This window comes from Vipera berus, assembly GCF_964194415.1.
Source record: "Vipera berus genome assembly, chromosome: 2".
Lineage (NCBI taxonomy): Eukaryota > Metazoa > Chordata > Lepidosauria > Squamata > Viperidae > Vipera > Vipera berus.
In genome coordinates this window covers 234,885,587-234,903,938 of record NC_138203.1, presented here as the reverse complement: position 1 = coordinate 234,903,938, position 18,352 = coordinate 234,885,587, and positions in this window count along the sequence as shown.

The following is an 18,352-nucleotide window of genomic DNA, read 5'->3' as shown; positions in this document are numbered from 1 at the left end:
AGGATGCGAACTTTCCATTAGACCTGGGTGTGTTGTGAGCTTACAGAATCCTGCAGTGGAACATAGGGCTAAATATAACATAGTCTGAAAACAGGTGAGTGGAACATTTATTACAGAAGAGTATTCAAATTCTTAGCCTTTCCTATTAATAATAACCCACCAGCTAGCTTCAAAGGAAATGCAAAAGATGTTCTTGTACCATCTTAAAGGTAAAAGGTAAAGTTTCCCCCGCACATGCGTGCTAGTCATTTCCAACTCTAGGGGCCGGTGCTCATCTCCGTTTTAAAGCCGAAGAGCCAGCGCTTGTCCGAGGACGTCTCCGTGGTCATGTGGCCGGCATGACTAGATGCCAAAGGCGCACGGAACGCTGTTACCTTCCCACCAGAGTGGTCCCTATTTTTCTACTTGCAGTTTTTATGTGCTTTCGAACTGCTAGGTTGGCAGAAGCTGGGACGAGTAACAGGCGCTCACTCTGTTACACGGCACTCGGGATTTGACCAGCCAAACTGCCAACCATTTGATCAACAAGCTCAGCGTCCTAACCCACTGAGCCACCGCGTCCCTTGTACCATCTTAGAAGCTGCTTAATGGTTAGAATGGCTTTTTCACCAGACCACAAATATCTTTTATTAGGTTCTTTCTACAACTTTTCAATGTCATCGGAATATATCAATAGAAGCATAACTTCCAAGTCATGGGAAATAATAGTTCCACCATATTTTCTACTGGACAGAACCTGTCCCCAAAACTTTGACAAATTCTGGGCCATTGTTACAAGAAAGGTTCTGAGATGCAAAGAATAGCAATGTGGAGTTGAATAAAAGCATGTCCAATAAAAATGGAATATAGGTTCAGACCTGCACAGGAAGTATCTTGTACTTTCATTGATCAGTCCACAGCTTGCCAAACTTTATATCATGCCTACATGCCTGTTCTCCCTGCTGCAATAGTGACAGAGAACTCCCATTTGCACAAACTTTGCATCATGGAAGCAGAAAGCTGGAACTATGTATAAGGTCCCAACCACCCCTTGTATCAATTAGCAGGGATCAATCCAATTGGCTATCCATACTGAAGTGAACATAGATCTGTTCATGCTCAGAGAATTTCAGAGAGACTGTAGGAACTGCATATGTGTAGGGTTGATCAACAACTGACAGAAATATGATCACCTGTCTGAAGGCTGGAACTCAGAAGAAAATCAGAATAACAGAGTTTGGAAGGGATTTTGGAGGTCTTCTGGTCCATCTCCCTGCTCAGGCAGGAAACCTATACCATTTCAGACAAGTGGTTGTCCAATCTCTTCTTAAAAACTTCCAGTGTTGGAGCATTCACAACTTCTGGAGACAGGTTGTTCCACTGATTAATTGTTCTAACTGTCAGGAAATTTCTTCTCAGTTCTAGGTTACTTCTCTCTTGGTTAGTTTCCATCCATTGCTTCTTGTCCTGCCTTCATGTGCTTTGGAAAATAGCTTGACTCCCTCTGCTTTGTGGAAACCCCTGAGATAGTGGAACACTGCTATTATGTCACCCACCATCCTTCTCTTCATTAAACTAGACATACCCATTTCTGACAACCATGCTTTATATGTTTTAGCCTCCAGTCCCCTGAAGAAGAAGAAAGGGAGCCAGTGCAGTGGCTTTGTGCAGAAGGACAGTTTCTGAAAGGATTAGGCCAAACTTGACAACTCTAAGACCTCTGAACTTCAATTCCCAGAACTTCCTCATGCTGGTTGAGGAACTCTGGGTGCCTCCAGTCCCCTAATCATCTTTGTTACTCTTTTCTGCACTCTTTCTAGAGTCTTTTTTACATTGTGGTGACCAAAACTGGATACAATATTCCAAGTGTGGCCTTACCAAGGCATTATAAAGTGGTATTAACACTTTGTGTGATCTTACTTCTGTCCCTCTGTTAATGCAGCCTAGCACTGTGTTGGCTTTTTTGGCAGTTGCAGCACACTGCTGGCTCACAGTTAAGTGATTGTCCACTAGGAGTCCAAGATCCCTTTCACAGTTACTACTATTAAGCCAGGTACCACAAGTATCAAACTCGATCACATCATGTGACGTATTGTGACGTATCCCAATATATATACAGTACATATACATATACATATACATATACATATACATATACATATACATATACATATACATATACATATACATATACATATACATATACATATACATATACATATATATATATATATATATATATATATATATATATATATATATATATATATATATATATATATATATATATCCTTTGTGGAGCCAAGGTGGGCGTGGTCTGTGCATAACACATCCAGCCTGCGGGCCGCCAGTTTGACACCCCTGACCTATACCATTTGGTTTTTCTTGTCTAAATGTAGAACCTTACTTTTCGAGACCTGTTTTTTATTGTTCAGAACAAGACAGACAGAATAAGTTCCTTAAGTTGAAGGAAGACAAAGTACTTCTGGATAACAGTCTTAATTGTATTATAGCCATATTAGATTTTTTAAAATATTTCATTTTGTAGATGAAGAATTCACTCTAGGTCAGGGGTCTGCAACCTTGACAACTTTAAGACTTGTGGACTTCAGCTCCCAGAATTCCTCAGCCAGCATTCCTTCAGCTCCCAGAATTCCTCCACAAGTCTTAAAGTTGTCAAGGTTGCAGACCTCTGCTCTAAGTAGTGGGTACTACCAGATTGCCTCCAAATGGTTGAAGGGCCAATGAACTCAAATCCCTATACACTAATCCAGTGCTTCCACTATATTTTTGCAATCCTAATGCAATCATCTATCTCCCAGGTACTTACTGTTTTCTTTAGGACTGCTATGAAGATGGGCAAAGCATCTACTCTATTCATAAAATAACTTTATGATTTTTTTTGTACTTTCATGGCCTGAAATTTTTTAAAAATGATCAGCAAGATGGTGCTGGTCTTAGCATGAAGCAAAAAGAAGTTGTTGTTTGTGTTGTATGTGTGTTTGCATCAGTAAATAGAAACGTGGAGAAGGATTATTGCTGAGGAAACAATGTAGGGAGAGGAATTAATCACCTTTCTACCTCTGGGATGTTACATAAATTTCTTCATAAAGTGTGACTATTAAGATAAACAACCAACTAACCAATGATAATCTTATTACACATTTTCAGTGCAATGTCTTCCTAGGCCCTCAAATAATTTCTCAAATGAGGCTTTGAGCTGTTCCTCTGAATTATTTATTGCGTATACATTCTGGTCTCATACTAATAAATGAGAGATTCTCAGATTACTGTATCATGTCCTCAGACCTGAGAAAGATAACTTTCTTAGGCTTGTGAACAAATTTAAATTGTTTAAGACAAGTTGCAACATTCTCTAAAATAGTGAGATGTGAGTCATAAAACATTTACTTATTAGAAGACAAAGTGGTGAGATTCCTCTACCAACCCCTTTCTTTCCTTCTCAATATTCTATATCTAAAATTAATTTTTATTGCTAGTGTACGTGTTTCATGCAAAACACCAAATGCAACTTCCATTGACCATTTTAATTTTCAACGCATGCCTGTGTGGTTTTTAGAGGCATCATTCTAAAGAAAGACAATGCTGAAGGCTGGTGCTTTGCATTGTGCTAGCTTTTTCCCCTGAGTTTTTAGTTAGAACAATTTTTTTAAAAATTGAAATCAAATGTTGCCAGAAAGTGCTTTTCTTTATATTGGTGTCAATTAACACCTTGTGCCTACCTCTCTTTCAGAACCTTCCCCAAAATAGAAGAAAACCTCTTAAATATATATGGCACTATATAGACAGGGCTTTTTTTCTCATAGAACGCTGAGAACGGAGTTCCGGCACCTTTTTTGGATGGAACCTTGTAGGATAGGATAGGCAAGGTGGTTTGTATGACATGTGTGAGTTCTGTATATAGATATATAGATATATACAGACAGTTAATACTCCTCCTAATTCTTAGGAAATACAGATGTTTAACTTATTTAACCATGCTTTGGTTTTGTAAAATAGTTTACTACAGTACTATGGATTTTCATTGAGGAAATCCTGCAGGAGAAGGCAACAAACAAAGAATGGTTCAAAGTCACTCAATGCGTATCTTACATGGAATTTTAATTCAAACATTGCAATTGCAAGTCTAAGTACGTAATTTTCTCTACCACGTGAGAACATTTGAAGTCAAATGGGGGCAGATTGAATCCTTATTTAGTTTGGCCAACAGTTGCAGTGTTTTTATTAATTGCAGAGTTCACTTTATTATTTGGTAGGGTAACATATGAAACCCTCTTATTCTGAATAAAATGTTGCTTCATCTTCTCCAGTATTTCTCATCTAGGATCAAGCACCCAGGGATCCTACAAATAATTGGACTAAAAAAAATCTATAATCTTCACCAGATATGTTTTGGAGTTATGAAAATCATACTTCCAGTCATCTGAAAGTCATCAAGTTGTCTCCTCTACTCCAATCTGAGAAACAAAGGATCTCCACTTAAAGAGGCAGACTCTTTTCAGTCATCTACTTCCTGACTGTTTAAGTCAACATGCTAAAAATTTAATATGGAAATTTCTCCAAGCAAAGTAGAAGATATGCCACTGAGATACAGTGCCAGACTGGGAAATCTTCACATTTCATGAAGTGCCAGTCAATGAGCAAGCTAAGTATCTTTACTGAGTTGTATCATCCAATCAATTCAGTACATGAAGAGACAGAGTACTGTAAAAGTTGCCTTTATACACACCTAACCATAATTAGACAACAACCCTTACAGCTCAGTCCATCAGAACATAGTGACTATGGTTGAATGCATTGGCAAAAGCATAGTTGATAATTATGGATTTCTGATTCAAAAGCTCTTCACTCTAACATGCTGGTGAAGCCTGAAGCTTTCCCTTGCACTTTCAGTTAGCAATGATTTCATTTGATGTTTGAACCCAAATGCATATTTAGCATTAATTATGACTCAAATAGCCTGAGCTCAAAATGTTATTATGTATCTTGAGTTGCAGTAGCAATCTCTTGGAGCACCTTCAAAGCAAGACAAGTGTGAGCGGTTCTATGTCTACCTTCAGAAGAAAAGGTCTACCAAGGGACCTGAGACCATACTTAATCATGGTTTCATTTGTATATAGTGATATTTCAGAGATGTGTGTCTGTCTTCTTTGCCATACTTCTGATATGGCGCCAAAAGGACTGAAAGCTGTTGCTTTCAAAGTTTCTTGCTAATAAAGTTTCTTGCTAAATAAAAAAGTGAGGTTGGTGTTATTTATTTTTAAGCTGTATTTATATGCCTTCTTTTATCCAACAGTTCAAGATGCTGAATGTGAAGATCTTGCCCCTAATTTTATCCCCATAACAAGAACCTGTTACTTATAGTTTGTTGTAGAGATAGAAATTCAGAAGGATAAAATATTTGGATGCACGTTTCAGTGACCTCCAAAATTATTTACCAAAAAAAATATAACAATTTGGAGAGTATTAAATGTACAAGTAGAGAATAATCATACTAATTTTTAAATTGTAATGAAATTAGATAAGATTTGGGTATTTTTCCTGGACTCCACTATTGCATTTTGGAAGGGCAGTCTTTGGCACATGGTTCAAAACCCCTAAAAACCTGCTTACTCTAACTTATTCAAACAGCTCAGGTTTTCAGCTGAAATTCATATTTCCTGATTCCTGTCTCAAGTGCTGTGAATGTTTCTCTCATGGGAAAAATAATCTCTGAGTTTGCAGGATCCGTGGTCTAAGTTAGTTCCATAAATATCAGAGTAAGAGGTTTCTCGTTCTCTGCCAGCCACTCCTAGGAGAAACAACTGCCTTCCAATGGCTGAGGCAGAGTGACCTTGAGACAGAGGGTTGACCTCTGATTCCAGAACAATGGGAAAAGCTGGTAAAAAGGAAACTCTAAGTACCAGATGGTAATTGCTAGCTGGAGTTGGGGGCAGGGGTGAAATGAGAGCACAAAGCTTTGTGTACCTAGGGATCTTACATAAAGATCTTGCAGCCCCTAAATAGCAGAATGAGTCTGGCAGAATGTGACTCACATCTCTATTATTTGTACCGCACATTCCCATGGAGTTGAAGAATTGTGCTGCAACGGTGTGACAATTGCTTCTTCTTGTTTCCTTAACAGATAAGAGGTCCTGCTTTACACTATGCCTTATGATGACTTACCCTATTCCCATGGAGTTAACAGAATTGGCTTGGCACACCTTTGATGCCATGAACTCCTAATGCTTCTGTGTAATGGCCATCATTGGTCTGCCAATATTCATAGCTAATTTAGGTATATTACAGGCAGTTGAAAAGGCACTCAATGATATTCAGAGTCACAATTATAACTTGAAATGGTATTTAATCTTCTGGGGCACTATAATACTTTGAGACAGGACAATTCCTAGGGACTAAAAACTCTACCGTTCCTACACTCATCTAATCAATACAGGTAGTCCTCAACTTACAACAGTTCATTTAGTGACTGTTGGAAGTTACAGCGGCACTGAAAAAAAGAGACTTATGACCCTTTTTCACACTTACAACCATTGCAGCATCTCCTTGGTCAGGGGATCAAAATTCAGATACTTGACACCTGACTCATATTTACGACGGTTGCAGTGTCCTGGGGTCATGTGATCCCCTTTGGAGATTTCTGACAAGCTAAGTCAATGGGGAAGCCAGATTCACTTAACAACCAGAGTACTAACTTAACAACTGCAGTGGTTCACTTAACAATTGTGGCAAGAAAGGTCAGAAAATGGGGCAAAACTCACTTAACAAATGTTTCACTTAGCAACAGAAATTTGGGGCTCAACTGTGGTCCTACATCAAGGACTACCTGTATCGGTATGCAGAAAATTCATTTTTTAGACTGACATGTTCCACTTAACTCCAAATTATTCCGTTCTAAGTTCAAAGTAACTGTTTCTACCTACTAGCAATATTTCAGGGCTGTTCTGACCATTTCTGAAGTCAAAGCGGCCTGTTTGGCTCTCAAGACACCTGTTTGAACTCAACACGAAGCTGCACAACACATTTCTGCAATGTTCAAAATAAGATCAGGAAACTCATTTTGAGTTCAGAATTATTGTTTTGAATTTTGCACACACCAAAGAGTGCACAAAAATCTATGATATGGTGTTAACCACAGGCACTATTTCACTGTGGGGAATTTCAGATTATCTTACTGGTTTGTACCTGCTCTTCATTTTTCATGCATGCTCTTCTTGTCCTACAGTGTGCAAGTTGAAATGTTTCAGGCTTGAAAAAGGCTATTTCAACCGTTTCAAATAACTATTTAAAAAATGAGTCATTCAAGCTTTGTGTACATCTAAAATGAATGGCTGAGGAATTCTGGGAGTTGAAGTCTACAAGTCATAAAAGGGCCAAGTTTGAAGACCCCTGCTATACTGCATACAAGTGGAAGTAGAAACTAACATGCCATTATGTCCAACAGGAGATAAGAATTAATACGTAGATATGACCTTTACCTGAGTAGGAAGAAGCAGGTAATTTCTCTCAAACAACATCAGTCTCTAAGGCAGGGGTCTTCAAAGTTGGCGCTTTTATGACTTGTGGACCTTAACTCCCAGAATTCCTCAGCCAGGCATGCTGAAGTCCACAAGTCATTAAAGGGCTACGTTTGAAGACCCTCTGCTCTAAGGGAATATTTTTAAAGAAAGCAGCCCAGGCAACATATGTACTCTGAAAGGGGGAAGAGAGGGTTAATATTCTATTTTCAGCACAAGATCCCTGAAACTTTTCCCAGTTTCATGATGCAAAAGGATGGTGAATGGTCATGGAAAGTGGAAATTAACACCAGAGGTTGAAGCTATTATGATGGATAGGAGAACATTAGCCACCACCCACAGCTGCCTTTTCCTGCCCTTTCCGTCAACCTCAGCCTCTCCCTCATCTCCTTCTTATCTGCAGTAGGGAGAGTGGCAAATCCATCTCTCCAGATCTGAAGGCATCTGGTAGCAACTGCAGTGTTAGGGTGCCATGGCAACATCTCCAAGCTTTTTGTGGACAGCTAATTGATTAATTAAAGTGGTAAAAAAAGGAAATGGCTTTCAGGACTGTCAGCAAACCTCTGGTCACAAACCAGAGAAATTTGGGATGGAGACTGTTATGAGATCATTTACAAGCTCTGAAAAGCTTGTAAGAATTCTGGAATGAATGACAAATATGCAAAAATCAGGGATGGGTAGCCAAAATAGCTTTCCCAAAGCTGGTTGCCCCCAGAAGGATTGGATTCAGATACAGAACATATCCTAGTTAGCGTGCCTTTTGGGAGTTGTAGGGCAACATTAGGGTTACCAGATATGGGCTGCAAAAATCTGGAGGACCACTTGGCTTTGTGGAAAAGATAACTGTCCCTCTGCAACATCTTCCACAGGAAGTTTTGCTTAAGAAAACCAAGCTAAAACTTTCACCTGGGCCTTTGCTTTTACATCTTCTTTTTTAATACAAAGTCTTGCTTTGCAGAAGGACACTTGTTCTACACCCCCTAGTATCACTGACTATATTATTTTCAATTATAGTATTCTGCAACACTTGTAGTATTTGCATCACTTATTTTCTTTCTTTTTTTTATTGAAAAGTTTTACAGTACATTTTAACTTTAACAATCCCCCCCTCCCCCCACCCCTACCTAGCCCTCCCTATCCCTCCCACCCATTCCCCCCTCCCCCCCCCCCCCGACTTCCCAGAGCTAAATACAGGGTATAAAAACAAAGAACAATCAAGCATCCATATGCTAACAACAATAAACCATCAATTCTATCACCCTCTAGCTCATATAAAATGATTACAAACAATATTAATATTACATATAAAAAGAAAAGGAAACAGAAAAGGAAACTTACTCAAATGCTAAATGAAATTTCTTAGTCCCATATTTGTTCTGAATATAATCAACCCACTTTTTCCACTCCATAATGTAACGTTCTTGCGAATGATCTTTCAGGTAAGCCGAAATCTTTGCCATTTCCGCCAGGTCAGAAACCTTTAGAGTCCATTCTTCTATAGTCGGCAGTTCCTCCTTTTTTCAATATTGACCTATTAAAAGTCTTGCTGCTGTGATTAAGTTCAGCATCAACTTAACGTCCACCACAGTAGCTTCTGTAATTATGCCCAACAAGAAGAGTTGCGGACAAAACTTTATCCTTTCCTTAAAGATCTTCTGCATATTCCACCAAATTTTTATCCAAAAAGCCTTAACCTTTTTACAGGTCCACCATACATGAAAATACGTTGCATCTTCACCTCCACACCTCCAACATGTAGGCTGATAATTTGGATACATACTTGCAAGCTTTTTAGGGTCTAGATGCCATCTATAAAACATTTTATAAAAGTTCTCTCTTAGGTTTTGGGCTTGCGTGAATTTTACGTTCCTCACCCAGATCTTTTCCCACGTGTCCATTGTAATAACTTCTTGAATATTCTGAGCCCATTTTATCATACAATCTTTAACAAGTTCTGTTTCTGAGTCAATTTCTATCAATGCAAGATATATCCGTTTGATATGAGCTGGACCCTGGTTTCTAATTTGCTTTATCAGATTTTCATCGGTCATAGCAAAACCAATTTTCTGATCTTCTTTCCACCTGGCCCGTAACTGAGTATATTGAAACCAAGTTTGAACGATCTTCTCATCTCGCAAGAAATTGTACGGCTTCAAACACCAGACATTTCTTTCCAAGCTTAAAATCTCCTTGTACGTAGTCACATCATGTTTGAAGCCAACATTTATGTTTTCTATTGCGTGTTTTGGGATTGCCCACAACGACATCTTGTAATCTAACTTATGTCTATACTTCTTCCAAACTCTCAACAATGCCTGTCTTAAAATATGCACTTTAAACACATTATCTACCTTCTTATCATACAACAAATATGCATGCCAGCCAAATAACAAGTCATGGCCCTCAAGATTTAATAATCTCTCTTGTGTCAAATTAATCCAATCACTTATTCCTGATAGCGCAGCAGCTTCATAATATAATTTAAGATTAGGCATTTTAAGACCACCTCTTTCACAAGTATCCTGCATAATCTTAAGTTTAACTTGTGGCCTTTTCCCTGCCCAGACAAATTTATTGATACCCCGTTGCCATTCTTCCAAATTAGAATCTTTTTTAAGGACCGGTATCATTTGAAATAAAAATAAAAATTTAGGCAGGACGTTCATTTTCACTGCTGCAATTCTTCCCAACAAAGACAATTGCAATTTTTCCCAGCTCTCCAATTCTTTTTGAATTTTTCCCCATAACTTTTCATAGTTATTTTTATATAACTTTGTATTAGAGGGTGACAAATACACCCCCAAATATTTGACCCTTTTAACAATCTCAAATCCAGTTAGTCCTTCTAAAAGGGCCTTTTGCGATGCTGTCATATTTTTGGCCAAAATTTTGGTTTTTTGTGCATTAACCTTAAATCCAGAAACCTTCCCATATTGCATTATTATCTCCATCAGGTCCACAACAGAGTTTTCTGGCTGAGTCACCGTAACAACCAGATCATCTGCAAATGCCCTCAGTCTATAATCCTGATCTCTAATTTGAATACCCTTAATTTTTTCCGAACTCCGTATTTTTATCAATAATATCTCCAATGTTAAAACAAATAGTAAAGGTGATAACGGACACCCTTGTCTTGTGCCCTTTTCAATATTACATACTTCAGTCAAACTATTGTTAACTATTATTCGGGCAGTTTGTTTTTGATATAATGCCCTAATTGGTTGCAGAAATTTATCCCCAAAATTCATTTTATCTAAAACTTTCATCCAAAATTGCCAATTCAGTTGATCAAAAGCTTTTTCTGCATCTAAGAAAATTAGCGCCGCAGGGATCTGGTTGTTCCTTTCCAAGAACTCCACCACATCTACTATATGCCTCACATTATTTTTCATTTGTCTACCACCAATAAACCCAGTTTGATCCCCATGAATCATCTGTTGCAAAACCCTCATCAATCTGTTAGCTAACACCTTAGCAAATATCTTATAGTCTGTATTTAAAAGTGATATTGGTCTATAATTTTTAACTTGAGTAGCATCTTGATCTTCCTTCGGAATCAAAGAAATAAAAGCAGTTCTCCAAGACGGAGGCACCCTTCCCCCCCTCTGAATTGTCTGAAACAATTCCTTTAACGGCTTTATCAGCTCCAATTGTAAATTTTTGTAGTAAGCCGCAGTCAGACCATCCGTGCCTGGCGCTTTATCCACCTTCAGTTCCTTAATTGCTATAAGAATTTCTTCTTCTGTTATCAATTGATTAATCTCCTCCTTTTGTTCTTGCGTAAGAACCGGGATGCTAGCATTCTTCAAATATACATCAATATCTGTTTCATTAATCTTCTCCTTAGCATATAGTTTAGAATAAAAATCCACAAAGGCTTCCTTAATAAGATCCTGTTGAAACACAACCTTTCCCTTATGTTCAATTTTATCTATATTAGAAGCCCTTTGCTTTTTCCTTAACCTGTAGGCTAGCCATCTGCCTGGCTTATTAGCATTGCAAAAAGTATTATGCCTAGCAAACCGTAAATTAGTTGCCACTTGATCAGCCATCAACTTATCAAATTGTCCTCTTAATAGGTTAATGACCTCCTTAGTCTTCACATCCAATGGGTTCAAAATTAGGGCCTTTTCTTTTTCCCTAATTTCATTCTCCAATTCTTTCCTTCTGGCTTCCAAAGTACGTCTGTGTTTATTGTTCATATATATCAACACCCCTCTCATATAGGCCTTGCTAGCATCCCAAACCATGTCCATAGAGGTACCCTTATTCATATTAATTTCAAAAAAATCCTTCATCTGCTTTTTACATTCTTCCACATTTCTCTGATTTCTAAACAAATTCTCATTTACGCGCCAAGAGCGCCTATCTCTATTGTCCTTGTTGATCTCTAACCAAACTGGACTATGATCAGAAATAGTTCTTGCACAGATCTTTACCTTCTTGATCCTAGAAAAAAAGTCATTAGTCAGTAATATAAAGTCAATCCTAGAAAAAGATTGATGTCTATCAGAAAAAAAAGTATAATCCTTTTCGTGTAGATGTGTATCGCGCCAAATGTCTCGCAATTCCAAATCATCCTTCATTTCAAAAAAAGATTTAGGCAATCTAGCATGACTCGGGACACGCTTAAAAAAACCAGCTTTGTCCATCTGTACGTCTAGGACACCATTCCAATCTCCCATAAAAATAAAAGATTTATAATCCAATTGGGTAACCTTTGTATGTAGTAAGTTAAAAAAGTCAGCTTGTTGTTGATTAGGAGCATACAATCCAACTAAAAGCGTTTTTTTACCTTCTAGCAGCAAATCTATCATAACATATCTTCCTTGCTTATCTACTTCAATTAGTTCCGCTGTTAGAGTACTCTTAACGTAGACAACCACTCCATTTTTCTTATTCATTGCAGAAGCAACAAATTGCGTACCCAACTTTGAGTTCGATAAGTACTTTTGGTCCATAACCCTAATATGCGTTTCTTGCAAACAAATAACATCAGTCTTAAATTGTTTTAAATATTGAAAAACTTTCTTTCTCTTCTGTGGTGAATTTAATCCATTGACATTCCAGGTTAGAAATTTAGTCGCCATTCTTGGCGTCCCAAAGCTTTTGGAGCACGTCTACAAGGACCCCTGTAACTTCTTTGGGCCGCGCCCCTCCCACAGCTTCACTATAAGTACGCTTTGGAGGTTCCATAACTTTCTGCTGGTCTTGCTCTTGCTCTTGTCTCGCTCGTCTTAGGGCAGCACGCGTCATCCTCTGCTCTCCAGCAGCAGCCGATGAAACTGTAACTTGATCCCCTCCAGCACCATTCTCCTCTGTCTGTCTACCTTCAGCGTCTTGAGGCTTTCCCTCGCCATATCCCTTTGCAGCTTCCAGAAGTGATAGGGGGGTTGCTTTTAACACATTACTGTAAAAATCACGTGCCTGAGTCACAGTAACCAGACGATGTCTTTTACCTTCGTGCATCACCACCATTCCGACTGGAATCTCCCATCTAAACTTGATATCGCATTTCTTAAGTTCCTGTGCAAGGAATGCAAAATCTTTCCTTCTCCTTAAAATCTTTGGAGGAATCTCTTTTAAAACCAGGACTTCTTGCTCAGCAACCACAAATTTAGTATTGTAAGCAGCTTGTATAACTTTATCTCTAATTGCTCTCTTTGTAAAGTAGACCACCACATCTCTAGGTAACTTCCTCTGTCTTGCAATCCATGAATTTACGCGAAAGATTTTATCCATACTTCCCTCAATTTCAGATGCTGGCTGGCCCAGTACCACTTCCAAAGCCTCAGAGATCAGCTGCTTTAAATCTTCTTTAGGATTCTCTTTTAAGCCCCTGATTCTAATAGCATACTGCATCTGATGGTACTGGACAAGACTCAATTCTCCGTCCATTTTGTCCCTTATATTTTCATTCTCTAATACCTTTACTTCTAATATAGAGTTCTTTTGACTAAGATCCTCCACTTTTTCATCCAGACGTTGCACACATTCAGTCACACTTTCAATTATAGACAAAATGTCTACCCTCATTGCTTTAAACTTCTCTTCCATCTTCTCCTCCAATTTCTCCTCCAGTTTTTCCATCTTTTCATCCATCATATCTGACATTAATTGTGAATGCTTTTCAAAGGCATCTTGTAAATCCTTAAGCGTCAATGCCGGAGGAGGTGCAGGAGGAAGCAAAGCTTGCAACGAGGTCTGTTGCACCGGGGAAGCCCCCGCACTCCGGAGAGCTTTGGAAGTTTTAGCCGCCATCTTCCCCCACTTTCACTTGTTGCGCACTTTCACTTTAAAGCTATAAAATCCATTGAGCTAGAGAGTAAAGATAAAAGTCCACTTCACCTTGACCTCCTGTACCGCTCTGCCTGCACCTTGATATTCAAGAGTCTTTCCTTCTGGCAGGGGTGGTTGCTAACGCCTGGCTCTGCTCCAAAAATCACGGAGCAGAGACGCTGCGCAGCTCGGAGCTAACCCAGGCTTCGGGGGGGCTCGATCCTTCAGCCGCCCAAACTTTCAGCTCAGGCAGCCCCGGAGAGCTCAACCCCTACCTGGGGCCTCACCCCCTCCTCTTCTCCCGAGGAGGGGGCTTCAGATCCACCTAAACAGCTGATCGGCACTGTTTTCGATGAAACAACACAGCTGCGGAGCGGACAGCCCGGAGATGGCTGTCTTCCGCGTCGCGGCGCCACCGGAAGTGCATCACTTATTTTCAATTATAGTATTTGCATCAATTATAGTATTTGCAGTACCTTTCCAAATGACCAAAGCTTCCATAGATTCCACCCACCATATAGTAGGCTTTTTCATCCACTGTGTTGGGATGACAACTGCCAGGATTTCCAGCCAGCAACACATTAGCAGTGCTGATGTGAAATTCTGATAATAGTTACATCCCTAAAGTATTCCAAGGGCTTTAAGCTAGAGAAGGCTCCTATATAGCATTTCCTGCATCAAAGATTTGACTCCCTAGGCACATGTGATATTGACAGGTGACTAAGTTCTTTGTAAAGTTTTTTTTTAAAAATCTGGTAAATTCAAGAGAAATTTCTGGATAAACTATTACATCAATAATTTTTAGGAACATAAAAGGCAGGGAGATGTTTCTAAATCTCCAAAGATCACAGAGATGGCCATTCCCTCTCATTGTTCCTATCAGATTTTCCTCCACATTGCCTCTCTTCCGAGCAAGGTTCATTAAAGATTTCCAGAAGCTTTGCAATCATTGATGAAAAATGGCTGATAAATTGGGATGCCTCCATATGAAAACTACTTGCTTATATAGAGAATGCTGCAGTTGCTGCAAAAATGTATATAAACAAAGAAAGTCCGGGTTGTCTGAGACAAAGACTCATGTTTATTCTTCAACTTGTCAAACCAGAAATCCTTAAATTACACTAGTTCTTCAGTTGTACCAGATCCCGTTTCTCCAACACCGCATGCCTGGGCCTTTGTAATTTACTGATTCAGTGAATGATTTTGACCTCTGTCCTTGATGACTGATTCTGACTCTCATCAAATTTCAGATGTTCGTATGGGGGAACAAAATACTCCCCCACCTTGCCCCTTGTCCCCATTCTGGTACTACAGAACAAAATCACTCCTAAGAGTTCCCTCAAGTGACTTCTAATAGTAGAGGAGAATGAGCGCACAATTTTCCATGGTTTAAAATATACTAAAATTAGCATTGCCATGCAATTGACATTTTTGACTCCTGAAGTCAAGGAGTTCAATCATCTTTCCTATTAGGTGGGTCCAGATGTGATCACACTGCTTGAGATATTGTCTTGGAAACACACTTTCCATTACTAGCGAGAGCATCTATGTATATTTGTAAGCACTATATTTATCCAATGTGCTGCAGTGGTGCTTAAATCCAATATACTTATAAAATACAAACAGTGGAAGCCTCTGGAGGCAGCAACTTGGTAAGTAGCATCCATTAAACCAGCAGCATCTGAAATGACAATGGTCCCTAATAGATTCACATTTGTATCCTGTCAAAAGCTGGGACTACAGCTTTCATCTGGTGTTTCAAAATAATAAGTGTTGGTGAACATTTTAAGAGGGGGAAGGAAGCAGATTCTACAACTTGGGGGGGGGCTCAAGAGGAAAGACCCTCGTTCCTTCCAAAGATCTCAAAATGAAGCTTACAACCAAGGTTTGGCTCAGTATTTCTGGTCATTTGGAGTTTCATTAGACAAAAAACAGCACTAGGAACATACTACAGTAGTAGTAAATTGTGACAATACTTGAGCTGTGGAAAAATGCATCTGCATGCCTTCCAGGGAAGGCCTCACATTTAACATGTGTCATCTTTCTAATCCCGCCATTGATCTACAAGCACAGATTTTTTTAAAAAAAAGCACTGTCCTATGGGGACTCTATTGTGGGCAAACTGTGTTTTTGTTTTTGGCTACTATGGAATTGGGTGTTGAGCACAGAGTGTTTTGTGCTTAGAAAGTTCAATCCTATTATTTCCATGCAAAGAACCATTGGAAGAACTGTTGAACAGTCAGTGTACAAACAGTATGGAGCTAGGTTGAGTAATCTAGCTCCATGTTGCACTCTAATGCTAGGTAGAGATGCTCATGGCTCCATATTGCTAGCATGATAGTAGAAGGAGACAGGAATGTACAGAACTTTGTGGATCATCTCATAAGGCTCATATCATCGTAAAAGGCAGAATGCTCAGATCTACAGCCTGAGCACAGAACCACCTTCCTTCATTTAGACTGGAACATAAAGGTAAAGGTAAAGGTTCCCCCGCACATGCATGCTAGTCGTTTCCGACTCTAGGGGCCGGTGCTCATTTCCGTTTCAAAGCTGAAGAGCCAGCGCTTGTCCGAGGACGTCTCCGTGGTCATGTGGCCGGCATGACTAGACGCCAAAGGCGCACGGAACGCTGTTACCTTCCCACCGTAGTGGTCCCTATTTTTCTACTTGCATTTTTTTACGTGCTTTCGAACTGCTAGGTTGGCAGAAGCTGGGACGAGTAACAGGCGCTCACTGTTACTGGAACATAGGAAGGACATAAAACGTTATGGATTCAACATGGCAGAACCAGGTGGAGAACCTTTTGCAGACCACTGTAGTTACGCTGGTGAGATTCCAGCAGGAATCCTCTGTCTCTGAACTTGCTCATTTAGAAGTGGTGCTCTTTTCAACGGTCCTCTTATCAGATGGAGCATTTCCTTCATCAGTGTTAATATCCATGTAGCGAAACAATGAAAGGGCTTCCTATCAGTTCCAAATAGGACGTGAAAAGCTCTCAGCGTTAAGCGTAGAGGATGCTGGAATAGGGCAATGGGAAACGCCTGAGTCACTGAAATGCCTCTTTGATTCCAGTAGTTTGATACCTTCAAAGGGGGTGAAAGGAGCAAGAGACAGTCAGACAGACAGGCAAACGAAGCACTTTATTATAAGCCAGCATTTTTATCCAAATGACAAGACAGCAAAATTGTACTTGGAATGTGGAATGAAGAAAAGAAGCTACTGGAGAATATGTAGGCTAGACATCTCAAAACAATTGTTTGGAGAAAAATTAAATGTTAACACTCTCTCTAAATAGTGGGGAGCTGCAAGTCACAATCCAGTCTCTCTTTTTTTTGTAGCACATGAATTTGTCCAGGATCATGCCACTTAAATTTGGTGGCACTTTCACTCCAAAATGGGAGAGATAAATAATAAATAAAGTAAGAATTGTTAGGTCCCTGGTTCACTCAGGGTGCCTATTTTTAATGACTCTTTGAAATCCCAACAAGGTAAGTCAGAGCAACCAGTACAAGATTGTCACTAAGGAATATTTCAGCATGGATCTGCCACAAATTATAATTGGTTGGCTGGTTGGTTGGTTGCTTGTTTGCTTGATTTCTATCATGTCTTATACTTTAGGAACTCAGAGCAACATATATAGAATCTATTTTTTCCCCCACAATAACAACCCTGAGGGATTGGTTAGGCTGAAAATCAGTAACCAGTTCAACTAAGCCAGTTACGTCCCATGGCTGGGAGGGAGGACTTGAATTGGCCCTTTCCATTCAAAAGCCAGTATCTTAACTCAACTAACAAGGACAATTTTAGAAACATCATTTTTATCCACACTTTAAATTGTTAGATGTGTAGGCATGTGAAACATTGAAGTATATTTTTCAAATGTACATATAAAATGATCCCAGGGTCCAGTGAACAAAGATACACTAATTGCCTCCACCACCGCCAAAGTGGAAATGATCCGTTGACTTAAACATGGCTTAAACAAAGGACCTCTGGAAGATGAGCAGGCAGCCCAAAATGTGGATTGTATGCCACCTAACAGTGCAGCAGAAAGGCCATAAAGATTATTAAAGATGCTCTTGTCAGTGCATAGGGGGAACTTGATAGATTGCAACACCCTGCAACTCAGCACACTGGAAGACAATGCCAGACAATGGGATGCAATACAATCAAATGCAGTACAATTCTCGGGATTGCCGTAGTAACTCAGCACAATGTAATATCAACGAGCATCAGTCAATGAAACTGGCTTCAACAGCAGCACAGAGCATGTTCAAGTGATAACGCACCCCGAGCCGCTCAAGTCAAGAGGTCCTTTTGCCATTTGTTATGACGCGAAAAAGAATTGGCCTTAAAGCTCCAGCACATTAATTACAGACTCCCCCAAAGGACTGAATGAAAGGCTGTCACTGCCTGTCCGTAGAATCATGAACTAGGAGCTTTTTCTCCAGACAAACCTGTTCTGAAAGACTTTGAGGAAAGAAGGCTTACACCTGTATGCACACCACTGAAGGTGACAAATAAGTATCCACGTGTAACTTCTTCCAAAAAATATA